At 40.7% G+C, this 18,475-nt stretch overlaps 1 protein-coding gene across 1 annotated transcript in view; it reads left to right on the top strand.

Annotated features, from left to right (window-relative positions):
* The first annotated feature begins 12,513 nt into the window (after positions 1-12,513).
* The window catches only part of S100Z (S100 calcium binding protein Z), a 29,455-nt gene continuing 23,493 nt past the window's right edge, over positions 12,514-18,475 (top strand). Inside the window, exon 1 of the mRNA XM_019641002.1 lies at positions 12,514-12,630. The gene's annotated coding sequence lies outside the window, so the exon portion shown is untranslated. The remainder of the gene's footprint in view (positions 12,631-18,475) is intronic.

The raw sequence follows: 18,475 nt of genomic DNA, 5'->3' as shown, positions 1-18,475 counted from the left end.
ATATATATATATATACATCTCAGCTTCTAAGTCAGTTCATATGGATTTTCCTCATTTTTAATGACCAGATAGTATTCCATGTATAAATAATCATAATTTAATCATTACCTTATTGAAAATGAGGTATTTTTCTTGGTTCATCTTACCAAGTTTTAAAATCTGTTTTAAGAAGTGTAAAAAAAGGATTTGAAAAATAGAATCATAAGAATGTTTGCGGAAGCAAAAGCTTTTCAAATCATTTTTGTTTCTTGTGCCTTTGAGAAATGGCTCAGGAAGTCCCTGGTCTACCTGAGTTCTTTCCAATTGGACGAAAGAGGAACTCTGGGTCTGAGCAGAGACGTGCCCTGGATATGGTTGTTTTTGCTTTTGCCTTAACAATCTTATTGTGGTCTGATTTTTCTAAACTATGTGAAATTTTGAATAGTTTTGCATTCCACTGGCTCCATTTACTAAAAGAGGGCTCTCTCAATGTGGATTTGTGTCCCACTGTGCAGAATACATGCTAAACTGACTTGATTGGAGTTGTTTTACTGGATATTTCCTTCTATGTCTGTTTGGTTGTTTGCAGTGGGAGTTTCAGCCAGGATTTCGTAAATCCTTGGGCAAATCCTGGGGCTATAATCTCATCAGTATGCATAGTTGAGTGATTACATCTTTGTTCCTGTAACTTTCACCCTTTGGAGGCTCCTGAGAGAACTGGCATGAATATATTACCGAATCAAAGGTACAGTTTGTCACTGCTGTTCCAGGTCTCTTGGCGTAACATGGGCTAGTGCTGCAGAGTTTGGATGTCTTAAAAGAGAAGGTTCTGATTCCACACTAGTCAAAGGAATATGTCTAGCTCTCCCTCCACTCCCAATTCTGAAATAGAAAAAAACAAACCCTGAGGGATTGAGTCCTCCATTTTATTCAGACCTTAGAGCTTCACTGAGATAGTTGTTCTGCTAAGGTCTTCAGTGTGGGAGATAGTCAAGGAAAACAAAAGTCAAAAAGGCTTAGAAAGGGCCATTATTTTGGCTTATCCCTCTTACCACTGTTTTGCTTAAATCTTTTAAAAAGTAAATATTTTAAGATCATAAAAGTAATAAGTAGTTCTTGTAAATAAGTCTGAGAACATAAGAGCATATAGTGAGAAGTGAACACATCCCATCCCTACCCATCATGGCAGAATCCAGTTCCTTCCTTTGTGTGTTCTTTGAGATTTCCATGCATGCGTGCCAATATACTTTTTTAGCAAAAGTATTTATACTATGTATTATATTTATACATAACCAATTACCTCAAAAGGTAATAACTTAAAACAACAGAAAGCATTTACTAACTCAAAAAGTTTCTCTGGGTCCTGAATTCAGGAGCAGTGTGGCCAGATGGTTCTGGCTTGGGATCTCATGTTGCAGTCATCGGAAGGCTTGATTGGGTCTGCACGATCCACTTCCAGTGTGGCCCTCTCACAGGACTGGCAAGTTGGCACTGGACATTGAAAGGAAGGCTCAGTTCCTCTCCATGTGGGCGTCTCCATAGAGCAGCTCGGGTGACCTCATAACACAAAGGTTGGCTTCCCCCAAAATGAATGATCCTAGAAAATAAGGAAGAAGCCTTTTAGAACTAAACCTCAGAAGTCACACAATGTCATTTCTACCATACTGTATTGGTCACACAGACTAGCTCCAATTCAATTTGAGAGAAGATTTCATAAGTGCATTAGGAGGCAAGGATCATTGGGGGCCATATTGAAGCTGGCTACCACAATATGTATATTGTAAAAAAAAAAAAAGAAAGAAATAAAAATAAAAATGGAGCCAGAGCTGCCATGCCAGAAGAACTGCCTTGCATGTCTTATACCTCAAACCTTTGGAATGTTAAAACAGGACAAAATAACCTTTAGACTGGGTTTAAAGCAACCATGTGTCCCAAAGAACTGCAAAGATAGCAAGAAAGTAGATATGACAACCAGACTGATTATTATTGGACAGAAAATTAAAAACATTTAGAATTAACATCACTATATTATGTTATCTGCACCAATAGAAATGCCTTCCTTCTGTTGATATAATTGATCCCCTTTGTCATAAATACTCATTGCCTTTGTCTCTTAATTGGAACAGGGCTACTGCCTGAATCAGTTCGCCCTGAATAGCTGTTTTTGATCCCAAATAAATGCTTGTTGCCTCTCACTCTGAAAGGCCCTTTTAGGGTAACAATATGAACATATCTTGGATATTATTTCCATATTAGCATTTACAGATTGACCTCATTATTTTAAATAAATGTATCCATTGTACAGATATACTATAATTTAAGGAATCCTCTAGCTTTTAGGTAGCTTCTGGTTTTTTGCTATATTTGTATAGCAAATATTTGAGTGAATCTTTTTATATTTTTACATACTTGTTCATTCAATATTCTTCCACCATGTACTATGTGCCAAGTCATATTTAAGTCAGTGAGTGATATTGTGTAGAACAAAATAGACAAGAACCCTGTTCTCATGGTTTTACTTTCTAATTTGAAAGAGATTGAAAAGAAACATATCCAATAGTAGTAGATTCTAAGAAAGGGTAAATGCTATTTTGTATTAGGGGATCAGAGAAGGTTTCTAAGGAGGCAAAATTTAAGTCACAGCATAAAGGACAAGAAAGCCAGCCATGGGAGGATCCCAAGCATGGGCTTTGTGGGAACGAATGAAGAGGAGAGTATGAATGAGTGGAGAGAATAGCAGGTGCTGCAGGACTTGTAAGGAGTAAGGAGCTTGACTTTCATTCTAGGTGGGATGCCATAAGCTTGTTTTACTGGTAATTTTAAAAGTCACTGTTTACTATGGAATAAGGGTTATAGAAGGGCAAGAGGAGAAGCAAGAACAGGAGGAAATTCTACCAGTCCAAGCAAAAAATGATGTTGGCTTAAATTAGGGTGATGATAGTGATGGAGAGAAGGGAACTAATTTGGACAATGTTTTGGAAGTAAAGTTTTCAGATGTGAGGAAAAGAGGAATCAAGGAATTAATGATCATGCCTAGATTTTTTGCTTGATGGGTGATGGTAAAATAATGAGTAAGCAAGTTTGGGGGTTGAGAGTCAAGAGTTTTCTTTTGGCCATGGCATTTAGAGTTTGAGATGCCTGTTAGACATCCAGGTAGAACTGTTGTGCAGGGCATTTGGATATCTGGATTTATTTTTTTATAATGCTCATGGCTGGAAATACAGATTTGAGTCTTTGCATATCACTGGAACTTTCAAAGCAAAGGTCTTGGTGAGATGCCCTGGGGGAGAGAATATAGATAAAGAGAAGGAGGCCAAGGTCAGAGGTCTTTGGTACTTACAACCTTTTGAGCAGAAAAGGAACCAGTAAAAGAGACAGATGGACTGGTCACGGGGAAGGGAAGAAAGTCCAGAGAATATGCTGTCAGGGAAGCCAGGGGCATAAAGGAGAGAATGGTCAATCAAGTGTAATATTACTAAGAGGTCAAGTGAGATAGAGAAGTGACCGCTGGATCTTACTATGTGGTATATTGGTGACCTTGACCAGACCAGCAGTCTCAGTGGTGTGGTAGAGATAGAAAGCCAGAATTGGGGAAGAGAAGGGGTGTTCAAGAAAGAATGAGAAATAAGGAAGTGGACGTAGTGATGGTAGATGATCTCGTATGACAAGTGTAATGGTGAAAAGGAGCAGAGGATTGTGGGGCAAGAGAAGCCAAGGGAGTGATTCTGTTATCTTAAGAATATGGAGATGAGTGTTATTCAGCAGAGAGATACTAATGATGGAAGTGTCTAGATATACTGTTTTTCTAGAAGTAGAATTTCTGGGTTAAAGGATACGCGTTATTATTTTGATCGTGACAAATTGCCCTCTTGAGATGACGCACCAGTTCACATACCTGTGGACAATGTGCCTGTTTACCCACACCACTGTGAACACTGAGTTGTCATGGTCTTAAACACTTGTCAGTCTGAACTTCACAAATTTTGAGTATAATGATCATGCAGAGCTATGAGCATCTTGGTAAAAATGAAGCTATGTTTTTCCTCCTTTATTTACTTTTGCATTTTGGGCATATTTTTCTCCTGCAACTCCTCACGACTAAGGCAGTGACATTCGAAAGGTGCTGGCCTTGGGGAAATTCAATCTCATTTCTTTTTGTATTATCTCTGGAAGTAAACCCAAATTTTTCTTCTGGGTGGGCTACAGAAATTTTCTGTTCCATTTGGAACACCCTTTGTTCTTTTGTGGTGAATTTGAAGGCATGGTTGTAGCAACTACAGCTGGTACCTAAGAGATTGGAGTCTGAGCCCTGGAGATGAGAGATTAATTCTCAGCATTTCCAGGTCTTGACCTAGGTCCAAGCTCCTCACCCCAGCTCTACCATGTAGCCTAGGGTAAATGACTTAAGTCAATAAAAGGGTTTAATTATAGCTTCTGTGTAGCACTGGGTAGATAGATTTAATTACTTAATCCCAAGAAAGTAGTTTTAGCCAAGCCTTGTGTTCTGAGCTCTTCCAGAAGCCACTTGGGTACTGGAGAGAACTGTGTCTAGTTCCTATTCTTGACAATTTTTCCCTCCAACCAAAGAGTATTGTAAAGGGGGTACTTTGTTAAAAGTATAACTGATTTATCAGAATTTATAGTTTTTAAAAAATGCAGAGCAGCCAGCCGAGTGGTGCATTGGTTACGAGCTGGCTTGGGATGCCAGAGGGCCCCGGTTTGGATCCCACATATAAGGGCCAGTGACACTGCCCTCTACAGCTAAGATGCTGAACTACAGCTCGACCTGGAGCTGGACGTGAGTTGCCGGAGACGGCATAGGCTGCAGCCCCTGCTGCAGTGGGTTGCCACGGGCTACCGTGTGTGGCCAGCAGCCAGCGTGAGTGGCCAGCAGCTGCCGTGAGCGTTCATCCAGAAGCCGGCGACTGATCTGCCTCGCCAGGGAAGAGCACAATGATGGTGCCAACTTGGGCCAATGAAGCAACATCCACCACAACTAGACTGAAGAACAAAAAAAAGGACAGCGACTTGTCTGTTCCCCTTCCCCCAATTCCCCAATAAAAATCTGTAAAAAAAAAAAAATGCACCGCAAGGAGGGAAATGGTATTTCTTCCAATGATAGTCTGTTAATTACAACTGGAATTTTTTTTCTATGTTTTACTTTTTAAAAACATTAATTGTGAAGAATTTTGTACCCACACGGAAATTGACAGAATTGTGTAAGGAAGCTCTTGTACCAATACTCAGTCCCAATAACAATCAACCATTGTTCAGTTCAACGCCATGTACCTCCCCATCCTGTTTATTCTGAAGCAAATCCCAGAAATCATATTATTTCACTTGTGTTTCAGTGACTCTAAAATATAAGCAATTTAAAAATCATACCTTAAAAAAAGCGATTCCTTAATATCAAATATCCAGTTAGTGTTCAAATTTCCACTTGTCTCAAAATGTCATAATCTGGCTCTGTGGTGGTGGCTGTGCCTGGTAACTCCACTCTGACGGGAGTTGTCATCAACTAGCAATGCTGACATTTCATATGTGCCTTCTGCTCCTGCAGATTCATTCTGATCTTTCCAGAATGTTCATCATTCTATAATTCTAGAGTTTGAATCCTCTTAATTTTCATTTTCAGGATAGACCAGAGTAGTTATTTTAGATTTAGAAAGATGCTTCAGTCTTCAGAATCTATTCTGGACTTCCTTCTTTCAGATATTGTGTGTATTGGACGTTTCCTGAGCTGCATCTGCCCCTTTCTTTTTGAATGGTGGTTCTCTGGGCTGAGAGTGATCGTAGGCCCAGGGCTGATGGTCCAGGCCTGCTCTGCGCTGGCTGCTCTGAGGAGTAGGAACACAAATGGCTTGTAGCATCTTAAACTGCCGTTTTGGAAGACTAGAGCAAAACTAAGTTACTGTATTTCCCCATGTATAAGACGCTCCCATGTATAAGATGCACCTTAATTTTGGGGCCCGATATTTGAAAAAGAATGTATTACATAAAGTTATTGAAATCAAGTTTTATTCATCATAAAATTCATACAACTCCTCATCACTGTCAAAACTCCCAGCCATAGCCAGCCTCAGATTGTTTTCTCAGTTGGAGGAGGACCAAACTTACGTTCAGCGGCACGATTTCCATTCACTTTTGCAAATTGGATCACTTTTAACTTGAATTCAGCACTGTACGAAAATCTTTTCTGAGCCATTTCTGAGCAGAACGTGGCAAAACGTAACCTACCGTTATATACCGGTAACAAGTGCGCAACAATGAGCGCAGAGACAACAAGCGGGAAATGCAAGTAAAAAATCTACAACCAACTGTATAAGACGCACCCAGTTTTTAGACCCCAAATTTTTCGAAAAAGGGTGCGTCTTATACATGGGGAAATATGGTAAATCTGTGCGATCTAGGGAGGACAAGCCACACCCTGAAGGTCATTCTGGATTCTTGACCTGGAGAGGAATATGAAACCTGAATTTCTCAAGGTAAAGTGAGAGGCGGGAGGCCAGTGTGGTCACAGGAGCCAGAAGCAAACTGTAGGGCAAAGGGCTATCAGAACCCCAGGGCGCTGAGCCACCTTCAGGCTGCTGGCGTGCTCTCTCTGTCTCTCTTTCTTTTTTGTGGCCAAGGTAATTCCTTTATAGAGAGGAAACCCCATGGCTACCGCCTTGTGCTGTTTGCCCTCCCCAGCCCTTACCTTGTGGCAGGGAGCCCTCCCACCTCCCACTTAAATTACTGTACTAGATTTAGAAACAAGAATCTTCCACTCTGTTGGTTTTTTAACCTTAAAAGGGCCTTCTGAGAAGTTGAGATAAAGAGAATGCTCCTATCTTGATATCAGGGTGGAGATAGCAGTCTTCCACAGAGGAGCCCTGACTGGGAATCGCACAGGTGTGGTCAGGGCACCGCAGGCACCTTGTTCCTTGTCTGGAGAGAAATCAGGAAGAGCCTGTAGTAAACAATGGTAAGGCACTGAGTTTCTCAAGCAACTTCTTGAGTTGGACATCCCAACAGCGCCCCCTAGTGGTGAAGAGCAAGTGCTCTGGAGCCTGAGGCCCAGGGTTCAAATCCTCACTTCATCACCATTATGGCTTAGGGAAAGCTAGTAACCTCTCTGCCCCCACTTAATGAGCTATAAATCAGGGCTCATAATTCTTCCTAAGGTTTTTGAGGATGAAATGAATAGGAAGCATTTAAACTGCCTAGAACGGTGCTTGGGCAGAGAATGTGTTAATTAATGTTAGCTACTATTGTTTTCGTTTAATCCAGTTCCTGTACGGGGATAGAGGAAAGCCTGAGGTGATATGTGAGCACTAGGAGGGATCATTGAGCATTCCAGGGAGCTGAGGGGTGTCGGGGTGGAGGGCTTCCTTGGAGGACCGATGCCTGAGCTGAGTAACTGAGTGTCCCAGGAGCAGAGTGTTAAGTGTGAGGCAGGTGGGGCAGGTGAGATGGGTGGGAGCACTTTCCCAAACCTAGATTTAACTCAGAGATGATGGGGACCCTGTGAGGTTAAGGTAGGGAGCAGGTCAGGTGCGCCTCCTGGCAGCTAGGGAGGGCTAATTTTGAAGAAGGGCAAAGTCGGTGCTGGAGGTGAGTTGGATCTCTTATAGCAATAAAGGCCGGACGTGGCAAGGGCCTGATCCATTGTGCTAGAGATGGAGAGGAGGGAATGAGAGACCACGGAGGTAAAGCCTAGCAACCGATTGAATGAGAGGAGGGACCAGAAATAGCATGACACTCGGGTTTCTAGTTTATGCAATCTGTGAACGGGGATATTGCTGTTGATTGAGATGGCAAACAAAGGAAGATCTCATCTGGACCAGAGAGGTGAGGGAGGCAAGGGAGTGAAAATGATCAATTCAGTCTGGTATGACTTGGCAGTTTGAGGAGCTGATAAGTTATCTAAGGGGAGATGTCCTGTACTCAGTTTATTTATACCCTTCTCTGTCCCAAGTAGAATTTCAAGTGAAATATAAGGATACATAAAATAGAGTGACATATTATACACTAAGTAGGAGAGAAAGAAGAAAGAAAAACAAGGATGGAATGTAAAATGGAGGAGCGAGGTTAATACAAAATATACTGCAGAAAGCATACGTCACAAGCCTGTGGCAGGGTTTGGCTGAACTCTACTGTTTGGATTGGCCTGCAGTTTTGTTTGTCTCTTTATTTTTGGTTGTAATCTTAAAATCCAAGTGTTCTCAAAAATTGGGATTTCTGGCTTTTTCTAAAAAAATACTGGAAGCTCTGGGAGCTCTGAGCCCTATTCTAATCTGGTAACAATTATCTGGATTGGAAGAGCAGTCACCATTCTTCAGAGGGCCTGGGCTCTCCAATTTGCCTCAGTCCCCTCGATCCCCTGTTGTCGCCTCAACACTGATGCGCAGTGTCAGCCCCATTTATCACCATGGACTATTTCTCTGAACTTAGATCTCTATCAAATGTGAATAAAACAAAAATAAGTTGAGATCTTTTTTTTCTTCTCACTCTATTTTGCCTGTGTACATTAGCTGCCTGGCTACATGTAGAACTCAGAAGCAGGCTGATGCTCACTGTTTACAACAGTTGCCCATTTTGATCAGTACCTGTGTTGTACTTGTTGCTAAACAGTTTGAACATAACCTCTGCTGTAGGTATTCGAGTTTATGACAGGTGGTAAAATCATGAATTTGCCCTACGTATCTGTCGACTGGACTCTAGACCTTCTAGCAGCCAGAAAAAGAGGACACATCTGTGAGGCAATTCATGGTCTCCATAAGATGATTGCATAGGCCAATCAGGACTCTTCTCAACACTAAGACCACACAGAAATTTCTCCTGATAGCCTTCCTAGAGAGGGAATGCTATATTCAAACAACATCCATCCCTGGAGTAGGTACAAATCTAAGGCTGATTCTAGAAGCTTCCCTCAACATACAAGTGTTATTGTCCCCAAAGCACAACTGAGAAGCAATTCCTGGGGAGGCCAGTCTGAAATTCAGTAACCTAATTCTTCACTGAACTAATACAGGGATCATTTTAGATAGTTTATACTATCTGGAGAGATTGACAGACTCCATAAATTCGCCATAGATGGTTCAAGAACATGATGGCTGGACTTGCAGCAGTGCCTTGTGACTGTCAGGGAATGACAAGTCATGGGTGACAGCCAGCACACAGAAGATGGTGAAGAGAAAAGACAAAGGTCCTTGATGATATTGCCGAAACACTGAAAGCGCCAACCCTTATTGTAAAAGGTAACACATGTCCTTATTAAGTTTAAACCACTTTTATTTAGTTCTAATATTTGCTGATAAACACAGTATAACTAGTTCAGCCCATAACCAACTCAAGTTCAAAGAAAGAGCAATAAAAGCCATAGTCTAATTTCTCCTCCTAAGTGTAAGTATAAATATAAGAAGAAAATAACTGGGCTATGAAAAACACTGGCATGTCACAAGAAGTTCTAGGTCTGTATTCTAGGAGAGTGGAAATGAAACAGTACTGATATGACTCTCAGGTCAGGGTTGGGAAATAGATGTGGGAATTGGAATTATAGTTGGTAGGTGAAACCATCACAGTAGATGAAATTGCCTAGGTTGACTACATTGAGCAATGGAGAATACCCACATTTAAAGCGCAGGCATTAGAAGACAGGTTCCTGCTGAGGAAAGAGCCCAGAAGAAGAAGAGTTCGAGAGGTTGCAGGAAAATCAGCATAGCAGGAGGTCACGGAAATCAAGAGAAGAAGCTTTAGGAAGTCAGGAATTAGAAGCAGGGTCAAATACAGCCCGCTAATATAAGGACTTGCATATATCAAATGAAATCTGGGCTTCCATACATATTCCCTCAGAGAGGTCATTCTGTAGGTAAAAATTGTTCTGACCCATCCCATTCTTGTTTTTAATAACCAAACCTGGAGTCTTCCACAGGAACTTTCTTACCTAAGATTTTTAGAAATAATAAAAACAGTTTATAATAAAATGTAACTCCTTGAGCTCCTAGGAACTTCTTATTTAGTTTTTGCCTGCCATTTTCTCAGCCAGTTTTTAAAGTGGCTCTCTGGAAGTCCTTGTCTAGCCAGAATTTGAAGTAATAAAGCCTTTGCTAAAAGATGGAACTGTGAGAGCCAATTTCAACTTGTCAGTTATTTTTTTATTATTATTTTTTAGCTGAGCCATTCTGCCACCTGTTGGCAGCTCAATGGCAGCTCAGCTCGGGCGGGGACTTGAATCGCAGTTGCTCAGAGCTCAAACTCTTGAGCGAGCTCTTAACCAACTGAGCCACTCGGCCGGCCCCTTGTCAGTTATTTTTTGATAGGTACAAGGGGTGGAGCCTTCCTTGAGGCAATCAATATGGAGTTCCAGAAGTATGTGCAACCCAACTGATACCTGACACACTTAGAGTCCTTCATTCCTTCTCAATCTTCTCCCATCGCTCTCACCAGTCTAGTCATGGCACAGACTGGCTCAGGGAGCATCATGCCAAGAGTAAGGTGAGAGGAAATGGCTGATCCAACCGAGATCCAGTGTGTCCATCATCCAAGGGCAGTGGTCAGCAGAGTGGGGGCTAATTGTTACAAAGTCTAAAACATAAATTCGTCAGCAATAGCCTCTGAACTTCCATTTCACAATTAAAAATTGTAGTTATAAATGAGTAAAGATGGGCATCTTTTAGCTCACATTCTTTTAGAGGGATGACACATAAGAAACAACCCTGGTAAGGTTGTAAACATGGAAGAGAAATGTCTCAATTTGGTGGACTATAAAAAATCTAGGGCTTGGCCGAGTGGCTCAGTTGGATAAGAGCTCACTCAAGCGTTTGAGCTCTGAGCAACAGCAGTTCAATTCCTGGCCTGAACTGAGCTGCCAACAGGTGGCAGGATGGCTCAGCTAAAAAAAATAAATAATAAATAAATAATAAATAAAAATCTAAAAGATTATTCAATTGGTAACCAAATTGTTTTGCCTGGAGAAAGGTAAACATTAAAGTGTATGAGGTTCATATAATTAGGAGCCAAATCAAAATAAGAGGAATATATCATTGTAGTATGAACTTTGGAACTCACAGTTAACTAAGATTGGAATATTCGAGACACTTTTACCTCCACCAATCTATTTCTGAATTGTTGGGAAAAGAAGCCGTTAGCATGCTGAAAATGAGCAAATACCTTTTCTGGAATTCAGGTCTTTTGGAGACATATAGTATTAAAGCTCCCTCCTACCCTCCCCCCCCAAAAGGCAAGTAATATAGGGTCTTCACACCCAAGACCCTCCAGCTCTAGGGGATTTAGCGGCCTAGAAAGATGCAACCACAGTTAGCATTTGTGACTTTGGATAAGTTTGTAATTTAACCCCAAACTGGCAAATCCAGTCTATCAAGACCAATTCTTTGTGGGAAGAGTCTGCTGATTTCTGGGCCGAGGGCAGGGCTCCCTGGAGATCTGACCAGCTTAGCAGAGTCTGTCCTGAATGGGATGAATCCGCCAGGGTTCTTAACTGCAAGCAGTGGAAGCTGACTTTAACTCTTGAGGCAGAAAAGGAATTCCTTAAAACGAATGTGAGTGGCTCACAAAACTCTTGTGAGAGCTGTGAAGAAACAATGCTCAAGGAGAAGCTTCAGAAAAGATGTCCAAAACCACACTACAGAGTTGGCTAGATGAGAAAACTGATCCCTCTGTGGCCACCAAGCCCAGGAGACCAGATTTTGAACTGCTTCGCTCTGCAGCCATTGCTACTGCAGCCAGTGTAGACACTGAATCTATACCAGGAACTCTAACCTCATTTGTGGCAGAAATAGAGGGAAAATTGGCTACACTACAGATCAAATTTCAGAGACAGAAGACTTTTAGAGTTGCTGTTTCCTGAAGGAGGCTAGAGAAACCTTTCTCCCTGGAGACTGACATGGACTCTGCTTCTCAGCTGCTCCCCATGGGAAGCTGGGAAGGGGCTGGTGGAAGACTTTTGGGATCCTAGGATGCATATCACAAAAACAGACTCATGACAAGTAAGTACTAATGCTTTTCAATGAACTCTGGAAATAGTCACAGAAGCTCTAATAAAATAGATATTGCTCTGGTGACACTAAAGAGTGACAAAGCAATGATACTTTGTGATCCAAGGTGATGCTTTCAGAATCACAAAAAGTCATTTTTGATTAAACTGTGATTTTAAAAATTCTTATATCAATTTTATGAAGACATTCAAGGAGGTCACTTGGAGAGAACCCATTGTTGTTACTTCCCCTAAATTTTCATTTCTGCTTTGTGGGAAAGGTGCCGTAGAAAGTAGGAAACAGTGCCCTCTCCTGTAAGAGCTTGCACGTGTATTCTGAGACCACAGATGAGAATTTCATCACTCACATTTTTATTTCTGAGAATGCTAATAAAAGGAAAATTTATTTACGTTGAATCATTTTCTGGTCATGTCAAAGAGACTCTAAACTTTCAACTAAAACTGTATTAATTATCTATTGTTGCATAACAATTTACCCCAAATTTAGTTTAAAACAACATTTTTTTGTTATCTCATCGTTTCCGCAAGACAGGACTTCAGGAGCTGTGTAGCTGTGGTCAAGGCTTGGAGTTTCCCAAAGGCCAGGCTGCAGTCATCTGAAGGCTTAAGTATGGCTGGAGGATCTATTTCTAAGAGGGCTCCTCACATTCTGGCAGGTTGGTGCTAATTGTTGGCCTGAAGCCTAAGTTCTTTGCCACCTGGATCTCTCTGCAGGGATTCTTGGTGTCCTTACAACACGGCAGCTGACTTCCCCCAGAGAGTGTGGTCCAAGAGGATGCAAAGAGGAAGCCAGGATGTCTTTTATGCCCTAGTCTTGCAAGTCACACACTGTTAGTAACACAGGTCAGCTCTGTTCACTATAGGAGGAGGCCACACGAAGGTGTGAATACTGGGAGACAAGGACCCTTAGGGGCCATTTTGAAAGCTGGCTGCCACTGAAACCTTGTTTCAACATCTTTGTAGAGGATGGATGTGGCTTTAGCTGATGATGGAAGTATAATTGCTGGACTTGCTAACAGCTAGTCCTGACCATAAACGAGGGCTAAGGTTCAGACCTGTGGCATAGATGCATGCCACTTGCTCAAACACATTCTTCCTGCTGGTTTTCAGCTTAGTCAATGTAACTGGCTAAGGTTCAGACGAAGAGTCACCTACCTCCTTTTGCCCAAGTAATTATGTGGTTAACTAAGAAGCATTAATGTTCTAGTGCTTCGCCATCAGTATAAACAACAGGTTCACTCTGTTTTCAGTGAAAGAATTTGCTTGGCTATCTTCTCCTAGTAATTGATTTGAGAGTTTAACAGCCTTTATGATTAGGGAATATCTTATTCCTTTATTATTGTTGAAGTTATTCTTCATCTGATTGTAGCAGTGACAAAAAGCAAGTAGCAACTTGTTCTTTCTGTAATCATCCATAAACTCAGTGCCATTAAGTGACTGACTTCTCTTCCTCTAGTGAAATAATTCCAGTTTCCTTACCTTTTTTCTCATGCTGCCAGGGATGGGAATTGTGTGTGTGTGTGTGTGTGTGTGTGTGTGTGTGTGTGTGTGTGTGTGTTTATTAAGGAAAAATTAAACTTACAGAAAAGTAGAATAGTCTAAAGAACTCCCATGGACCCAGCACCCAGCTTCGACAGTTAAATGACTCATGGCCAATCTGGTGTAATCTCTTCTCTGCCCACTTCCCATCCTACCACCTGCCCAATAGATTATTTTGAGGCAAATTGCAGAAACCTTCTCATTTCATCCAGGACAATCAATGTTTGACTTATGAAAGGAAAATTAATATTCAAACTCTTGCTTTTATAATTCCTCTTCTTTCTAACTCTCAGCTTTAGTCTGTGGGTAAAGGACAAGATAAAATGCCTTTAATTCAGTATAGGAGATGTCATTTAAGGGAGAAGGGAAATCTCCTTTCCGTAGTTCCTGGAATACAGACATCTGACTTTCCTGACAGAAATGTGTGGCAAATTCTCTAAACTTGTTTTTCTGGCTCACAAGGGAGAGGAGAAACGTGTGCAGTCACAGCTTTTCTTGAAGTTCCTTGAGGGACTTTGCTATCCGAATTGTTTCCAAAGGTTGAAAAATCTGCACACCAGCCCGCTCACACACACAAATATACATGCTGATTCTTAAACTAATTTTGCAATAAAAAAAAATTTTTTTTTTAAATTGGGGAATTGGGGGAGGGAACAGCGTTGGGGAATCAGGGAAGGGGAACAGACAAGTTGCTGTCCTTTTGTTCTTCAGTCTAGTTGTGGAGGACATCGCTTTACTGGCCCATGTTGGTATTGTGATCATTGCACTCTTCCTGGGCAAGGCAGATGAGTTGCCAGCCACTGGACGGCTGTTCATGGCGGCTCTTGGCAGCTCACGCCCACTGCCGGTCGCTCATGGTAGCTTTACAGCAGCCCACTGCAGCCCCACTGCAGCCTACACCAATGCCGGGGACTCAAAGTAGCCCAACTCCAGGTCTAGCTGTTATTCACCATCTTAGCTGTAGAGGGCACAGTGTCACTGGCCCAAACGTGGGGTCCGAACCAGGACCCTGTTGCTCAGAGCTGGCATCCCAAGGCAGCTCTTAACCAACGCGCCACTCGGCCGGCCCTGGAATAAAACAATTTTAAAGGAAGGAATTTCAAGGGCATTTAGCCCAAGTTTGTCATTTTCCTTTTGTGAAAAAGGAGGCCCAGTTATGTCATGTGCCTATGGTTGGCTTGGTATTTAACAATACTCTGTAATGTATTCTTCAGTAATATTTTGAGCATTTATCTTGATAGTTTTTTACATGCTATATCCAGCACTGGGCAAATTCTTGCTGCTTAATAGTATGTGTGAAAAGGACTTTATAAACTGGAAAGTGCCTTAGGAAAGTCAGTGAGTATTATAAACAAATCAACACTTAAGTGGTTCAAATGCTTTTTGTCAATTCTATTATTCTTAAAACACTTCATTTTTTTTATAAAAGTAAGATATACCCATTGCTGAAGATTTAAAACTAAAGAACAACACTAAAAGAAAGCAAAAAAAAAAAATAAAAATAAAAAAATACCTAATAACATTTTTGCCTATTTCCTTTATCTTTTCTTATGCATATATAAAATATATAAAAACATAACATCATCATTTTGAACCTAGAATTTTATATGCTACATTTTAAATTCAACTTTATACCTTAAAAGACATTACCTAATATGGCAATAGATTACAATTTAAAATGCTGCACAATTATAATTGATGTTTTAATTGAAAATGCAATTTAATAGCAACATTAAATAATTTTAAACAATCCAGATTTTTATTAAATAAGTATTAAAACTATTTATACTTTTTTTCTTTTCTATATGTGCACAATTTTTTTTTCCATGACAGCATATATATGATTTTAATTTTGCTGTTTTCACTTATTTTGCTGAAAACTTTTTTTATATTTCCGTAGTCTTTATAGTTCTACTTTTAAATGGCTGCATGATTTTATTTTTTTGTCAGACAAACATGGGTTTGAATGTCAACTTGCTATAATCTAGTCATGTAACTCTGAGAAAGTTTCTTTCTTTGAATAGCTTTATTGAGTTATAATTGACATACAATAAACTACATATTTAAAAGGCACATTTTGATAAGCTCTGTGGGGCCATCACCACAATTAGGATAATGCACATCTCCATCCCTCCCAAAAGTACCCTCCTGCCCTTTTATAATCCCTCCCTCTCACCCCACATAATTATTTTCGATTCATCCATGTCGTTGCTATGAAAAAGACAGAACATTTGAATCAGGTTACATAAAAGGACAAAAACTGGAAACTTTTGAATGAGGCAACTTGGCCTGTCATGTGACTCTGGCCTTGGCCCCAGAGGCAGAAGTTACCGGGAATTCATGGCAGGCTCAGGGACCCTGGGGCGTCTCAGCCTGAAGAGGGAGTCAGTCATGTTCCACTGATATGATGGCTATTCTTTCTTTCAGGCTCCGTGGTCAATGCCACTTTGACACAGCTCTGCTCTTGGCTCCCACCTGTGCATTTGTACTAGCTTTTTTCCCTCTGAAATAACCCTTAAACTCCCCCAGTCTGGTATTTCCATTTCTCTCATTCTTTGCATACTATCTTGGGTGTGAAGTTGTACCTGTTAGCCCTTAGGGTTATGACTCATGCCAGAAAGTGAAAAGTAAAACTGTAATAATTAATAGAGCAAGTAAAGTGCTACTGGAGGACCCTTCCATGCTGTAAGCCGTCGTGTTGTCCCACATGCCTAGAATTTTGTCACCTGTAAATTTGTGTCCCTAGCCTTACAGGATCCTAGTTAGCCTTTTGACATTATCTTTGTTTTTGAAATGCTTGTGGAGGACAGAGGCTGGGGCTGGCTTACATCACAGACAAGCCCCTGAAGAAGGGTCACCAATAAACAGTTTCCAGTGTGTTCTGCGGATTAGAGGGCTTTCAGATGCAGTCCCACAGTCTGACACTAGGGGGCAGCATGTACCAACGGAAACATCTAGCTCTGCTTTTATAGACAAGCAGAAACCAAGCAAGGAAACTACCTTGCTTTTAAACCCCAAGAACAAAGCCACGTTCTCAGCTCTCGAATCAGATTATCACATTACAAGTTTTTATTTAAATATAATTCACTTATATTAGTTTCAGGTGTACATCACAGTGATTCAATATTTATATATATTATGAAGTGATCATCACCATAAGTCTCACCTTCTGTCACCATACAAAGTTATTACAGTATTATTGACTATATTTTCTATACTGTTCATTACTATTTATTTTATAACTGGAAGTTTGTACCTCTTAATCCCCTTCACTTATTTCACCCATCTCTCTACCCCATCCTCTGGCAACCACCAAGTTGTTTGTATCTATGAGTCTGTTTCTGTTTTGTTTTGTTTTGTTTGTTTGCTTGTTTGTTTTATTTTTTAGAATCTACATATAAGTGAAATCATATTGTACTTGTCTTTCTCTGTCTGACTTATTTCACTTAGCATAATACCCTCCCTGTCCATCCATGTTGTCACAAATGAGATTTAATTTTTTTTAATGGCTGAATAGTCCATTTAAAAATATGTAAACATCGTATCTTCTTTATTCATTCATAAGTCAATGGACACTTAGGTTGCTTTCATGTCTTGGCTATTGCAAATAATGTGGCAATGAACATAGGGATGCATATGTCTACAACATTGCAATTCTAAATATCTATTAAGAGTTTTGCCTGCCAACAGAATTCTTCAATTAAATTAAGTTGTGGTTGAATATGATTTAAATATAACACTGCTGAGACCCATATACTCTCTAAGACTTACCCATTTTAGTGTATTTATAACTTCAGCAGCTTACCCTGATAATATTTAGTTCCAAATTCAAACTCTTTATATTCTTTAAAATGACTGTTCTCTCTCTCTCTCTCTCCCTTTGATGAAGCAAATTCTTTTATTCAGAATAAAGGCAATCAAATAATTCTTTAGACAGTTAAACTAGACTAAGTTTAACTCTTTGGAGATCTTACAGTTCTGCTCGCTGAGTCATTTACTCATTAATCCATCCATCAGCAGAGATTTCTGAGCATTTCCACTATATTTCTGTCTGATACTGTGCAAATGCTGTGGATTGCAAAGATGAACCAGGCCTCAATTCTGCCATCCAGGGACTCATGCTAAGTCTGTAGAGTGAAGAGTGTATGGGCAGAAAAAAAAAAGTGATTACAGGAATGTATGATAAATGCAATGATGAAAAAGATAAGGAGATGCTTCAGGGGATAAGAAAGGACAGAGGTAGAGGTTGGGGAGTTGGGAAGAGTGCAGGAAAACTTTCAAGAGGAGATATTTGAACTGAGCCTTAAGGAGTAGACAGAATTAGCATTTCAGGTAGTGGGCCCGGAACATGCCAAGGCATGGAAGAATGAGAATACAACAGTTTGATGAGTTTGTAGGCAGGGTCAGACCTTTGAATGCCTAGGAGTGTGGGCGTTTATTTGTGTTTTATATAAACTACTCTGACAGTGGAATGCAGATCCGAATGGAGGGAATAGATAGAAAGTACACAGAGAGCAAGCAGTAAGGAAGTTATCACAGTAATAGACACCAAAAATGACGAAGTCCTATGGGTGGTAAAGAATGGAGAGAAATGGATGCGTTCAACTAATATTTAAAAATAGTGCCAGAAGCTGGGTGATGGGTGGAATTGGATAACTGAGCTGTTCAGTCCAGCAGAAGGAGCGGGTTTGAGTGAGATAGGTTTTGCTTGGTCCTAATTGAGTTTGAGAAGCTTGTGGGACACTCAGGTAGGGATGGAGTCCAGCAGAAAGTTGGATAGGTGGTTTTGGAGCTTAGCAGAGAGATCTGAGCCAAAATATATGATTTTGGGAGTGATTGAAATTATAGGAGTAGCGGGCTGACCGAGTGGCGTGGTGGTTAAAAGCTGGCTTGGGATGCCAGAGGGCCCCGGTTCAGATCCCACATATGAGGGCCAGTGACACTGCCCTCTACAGCTAAGAT

This window comes from Hipposideros armiger, unplaced genomic scaffold (genome assembly GCF_001890085.2).
Source record: "Hipposideros armiger isolate ML-2016 unplaced genomic scaffold, ASM189008v1 scaffold_55, whole genome shotgun sequence".
In the NCBI taxonomy this organism is placed as follows: Eukaryota; Metazoa; Chordata; class Mammalia; order Chiroptera; family Hipposideridae; genus Hipposideros; species Hipposideros armiger.
The sequence above is the reverse complement of the archived record's forward strand: the minus strand, read 5'-3'. Positions and strand labels throughout refer to the sequence as shown.